At 42.6% G+C, this 4,916-nt stretch overlaps 1 non-coding gene across 1 annotated transcript; it reads right to left on the bottom strand.

Annotated features, from left to right (window-relative positions):
- Positions 1 to 219: 219 nt before the first annotated feature.
- LOC128279989 (small nucleolar RNA R71) lies at positions 220 to 326 on the bottom strand. The gene has a single exon (XR_008270172.1). It is a non-coding gene; the product is annotated as a small nucleolar RNA R71 (small nucleolar RNA).
- Between the last annotated feature and the right edge of the window lie 4,590 nt (positions 327 to 4,916).

Here is a 4,916-nt window from a genome sequence, read left to right as displayed (position 1 = left end):
GAGGATCCAAACAATCACTCGGCAAATTTTTTGGAGTTTTGCAATACTTTTAAGATCAATGGCGTTTCTAATGACGCCATTCGCCTTCGGTTGCTTCCCTTTTCATTGAGGAACAAAGCTAAACAATGGTTGCACTCGTTACCACGAGGGTCAATCACTACTTGGGAACAAATGACCGAAAAGTTTTTACTTAAATACTTTCCTCCGGCTAAAATGGCTAAGTTGAGGAATGACATTTCTTCCTTTGTGAAGATGGATCTAGAAACACTCTTTGATGCATGGGAGAGATACAAGGATCTTTTGAGAAGATGCCCTCACCATGGGTTACCACTTTGGCTACAGGTTCAAACGTTTTATAACGGTGTGAACCCCTCAACGAGGCAACTCATCGACGCAGCCACCGGTGGAACTTTGAATAACAAAACACCTGAGGTGACTTACGAATTTATTAAGGAGATGTCACTAAATAACTATCAGTGGCAAGTTATGAGGACAATGCCGACAAAAGCAGTCAGTGTTTTCAACCTCGATGTAGTTACTATGCTATCTAACCAAGTAGAACTCTTAAATAAAAAGATTGACGGGTTGTGTGGTTCTACTCAGGTACATCCAGTGATGAGGTATGATTCAAATGGAGGAGGAGCATGCACAGAATATCAACCCTTCAACCCTAGCATCGAGGAGGGACAAGTCCAATATATGGATAAAAATAACTCTAGACCCCAAAATAACCTATATAGTAACACTTATAATGCAGGTTGGAGGAACCATCCCAATTTCTCGTGGGGCGGTCAAGGAAATCAAAGGCCACAACATCCTCCAGGTTTTCAACAACCACCTTACTAGCAGGAAAAAAAGCCGAACCTTAAGGAGATGCTAACAAAATTCATCTCAATGTCAGAAACTCGTTTCCAGAATACCGAGACAGCCCTTAAGAATAAACAAGCGTCAATCTAAAGGCTCGAAACTCAGATAGGCCAACTCATAAAACTAATTTTTGAATGACCACAAGGTAGTTTACCGAGTAACACAGAATCTAACCCAAGGGAACTACTCAATGTGATTACCACTCAAGAAAAGGAAGGGTTAGTTAAGCCTGCATCAGAACTGAGGCAAGGCATTGTGGTAAGTCAAGATAAAGGTGAGGCAGTCCACAGTGAGAAAAAAATGGTAAGTAAATAGTACAAACCACGGGTGCCATACCCCAATGCGACAAGAAATGACTGTACAGATGAACAATTCGGTAAATTCCTTAAACTATTAAATAAATTACATATTAACTTACGTTTATCGAAGCTATCTCGCAGATGCCAAACACAATCAAATTTTTAAGGGAGCTTCTAACAAACAAACGAAAGTTGGATGAGGCTCGCATGTGGAGTTGAATGCAATTTGCTCAGCCATTTTACAGAATAAGCTACCCAGGAAATTGAAAGATCCAGGGATTTTTACGATTCCTCGTTTAATTGGTAGTTTAGATGTTCATAATGCATTGGCTGACTTAGGGGCAAGCACTAATGTTATGCCTTATAAAATTTTTAAATAGCTAGGTCTTAGGAAACCCAAACAACCTAGGATGAGCATTCAATTAGCTAATAAAACCATTAGATTTCCTAGGGGTATCATTGAAGATGTTCTTGTTAAGATCGATAAATTTATATACCCAGTAGACTTTATTGTTCTAGACATAGAAGAGGATAGTAACGCACCTTTGATTTTAGGACGACCCTTTTTAGCGACTGCTAGAACCATTATTGATGTTGGTATAGGTGAACTCACACTTTGTGTGGGAGACGAAACAATCACCCTTCAAGCTCGTAATACGAGTAACACATCAAAAATCGAGGGCGATTGCATAAATCATACTACTGGTACTGATCATGTGGTGAAACCCTCTGTGCAAAAAATAGGTTCGAAGAGCGCATATGAGCCGTGTTCAAACAACAACAAAGGACCTATCTATGAATAACAAAGGCTACAAATCGAAGAACTAGATGAATGGCGGACACATAGACCGAGATAAACCAAAACCAAGCCATGACGAGCTCAATGGCACACCAAATCAACATAAGGTTGGAGACAAAGTACTACTACATGCAGCAGACCCTCGCATTGCCACTTCTAAACCTAACGGAGTAATCCCTCTTATGGTACTTAATATTTTCCCATATGGTACAGTCGAGGTAATTCATCCTGAATTCGGCACTTTTAAGGTAAACAGTACTCGTCTTAAACCTTATATTGATCAAATTGATAGCAGGGATGAGGAGTGTAAACTCCTCGCACCATCATGACCATACACTAGAAAGGTACGTCGAGCTTAGACTATAAATAAGCGCTTCTCGGGAGGCAACCCGAGCACTAACGATGTTAACCTCTTTAAAATTTTAGTCTTTAGCATCTAATCACTAACTTAGTCATTGAAACACAGGTCTTCTAATCCATATGGCCGGGCACACGGACGTGCCTTAGGCCGTGCTCACACCACGAGAGTAGACGCGGTCGTGTGAAAATGGGGCACAATTTTTCCCAAACACAGGATGCGATAAGTCGCCACGGCCGTGTATGAAACTGTCAAAACAACACGAGCGTTCGACACCCCCGTGTTTTAAAACCGTGGGTGAACCTGTTAATTTAGCACAGGCGTGCGACACACCTGAGCCATTCACCTGTGGTCGACACTGTCAAACTAACACGGGAGTGGACCTATGTACATGGGTGTGGGACAAGCGAACGAAGCAAGACACGACCGTGTGCACCGACACGCCCAAGGAACACGGGCATGTGGCGAATGTCAGACGTGCCTAAATTTAAAAATCACGAAACAGGGAAAAAATCAGGGCACATGGGTGTGCCCCACGGCCGTGTGCCCCTCTATATAAACCCCTGATTATTCATCATCCCCCTTCCCAAAAATCCCTAACCCTAGCCGCTGCAACTCTACACTCCCTACCTGCCACGCCCGTGCGCCGCCTACAACACTATTTATGATGACCCAAGCTTCTCCCTTTTGCGTTTGTTTACTATTTTCTCTCTATTTTCTTTAAAAATTTTGCCTATTTCATGATTTCTCTGATCCATTTGACTATCTTAAGTGAATATTAATAGTAAAATAATAGAAATACTCATGCTTGTCATTAAAGAATATTTCCATTTTTCATACTACATTCATCTATTTTTCTTGTTTCCATGGATTTTATGTTTACCCACATATATTCATGCATTAGATATTCCTGTCATATTATTCTCATAGTCCTATTTTAATAACTTGATATATTTGCTTTAGTTGTTTTAGTTTTGTTCTCTTCATCTAGTACGCGAGTCTCATGAAATATTCCTATTTAGTTTTGTTTTTCGATGCTATTTTTAGGGCGTATTGGTTGAACTTCAACTTTTCAATGCAGGTATACAATTTCATCCTCACGTGGTAAAAAGACCGCTGTCGTCGCCTCAAAGAAGAGGAAAGGAGCAGCGTCATCCTCGGATCCTACCACTAAGATCTGTCACCCTTTCCTTGAGTTCCCTTGGGACCCCAAGAGGAGCTATTTCAGATATTATGGGCCCGACCCCTAGGTGTGGGTCGCTGCATTGACTGGACCACACTTAAATAGATTCAATTGGCTGACGTGGTCCGAGCCCTCCTGACGACTGACCTGTGGTGGCTCTTCTTTGAGATCGTCAAGCCGGCATATCTCGAGTTCACATTGGAACTCTGCTTGACGTTCCATCTTCAGACCATAATGACCAACTTCGACGATCCTGGAACGGTCCAGTTCCACCTTGGTGGTCTACTGCACCAGTTGACAGTACCCAAGTTCGGGATTGCACTAGGGCTGTACACGGAGGAGTTCATGGACGACAATGAACTTGACATCCTCTACAGCCACATCTGCTACTCTCCCTCAAAGTGCTGGAAGGACCTCGTCCCTGCCTCGACCACCTATAATCCTAGCCGCTCTAAGGCATCGACCCTTGCCCAATCCCTGCGATACCTACACACCATCTTAGCCCACACTCTGACGGGACGGCGAGATAGCACCAGTGTTGTCAACACTCACGACGCCTATTTCTTATGGAGCATGGTGAATGGGCACGTCCTTGACCTTGCCTACTTCATCGCCCTCGCCATCCGCCATCAGACGAAGTGACATAGGAGAGGCATCATCTCTATCGGGCCCTATGTGACTCGATTGGCTGGGCACTTTGGGCTCCTCAACACAGCAGTACAATCATCCTCCCTCACTCTCATCGGCCAGATGTCCCCACAAGGCATCTTGAGCATGCTAAGCATGAGGATGATCAGGAAACGACGTGGCACCTACCCTCCTCAGTACTGCCTCGTCGAGTCTGCCGAGGAGGAGGACCTAGAGGACATTACTGATAATGTCCCTCCACGTCATAAGGACCTACCGTCTCAGCCACCACCCATCCATCATCAATTTCATGCGGTGGATTCATACTCTGACATCTCTGAGCACCTTATTTAATTTGAGCAGTAGTGTTTTTAGCGTTTTGATCACATTGATGCTACACTTCACCAGATTTGTCAGCACCTTCACATCTCATCGCCACCACCACCTCGCGAACCATCCAGCGATGACGATGTTTAAAAACTTTTTATTTATTATTTTTATTTTCACTTTTATCTTATTTAAGTACTTTTTATTTCATTTTCCTTTAATATTATTTTAATTTTAGTTTTTATAATTTTTATTGACTACTTTATAGTTTTGGCTATTTCATTACGAGTAATTATGATTCCTTATATCTCCTAAAAAGTTCCTGATTTTATCATAGTTATAAAGAGCTCCAAAGCTCATTATCGCAACTGTAAAAGGTTCTCCACGACTACCATGTCCTGCTCGACCACGACCATAGCTACCACCAGATATAATATTCTTGTGGCGGATGACTTA

Source organism: Gossypium arboreum, chromosome 8, assembly GCF_025698485.1.
Source record: "Gossypium arboreum isolate Shixiya-1 chromosome 8, ASM2569848v2, whole genome shotgun sequence".
Taxonomy (NCBI): Eukaryota; Viridiplantae; Streptophyta; class Magnoliopsida; order Malvales; family Malvaceae; genus Gossypium; species Gossypium arboreum.
Note: the sequence above shows the minus strand (reverse complement) of the source record. Positions and strands in the feature narration are given on the sequence as shown.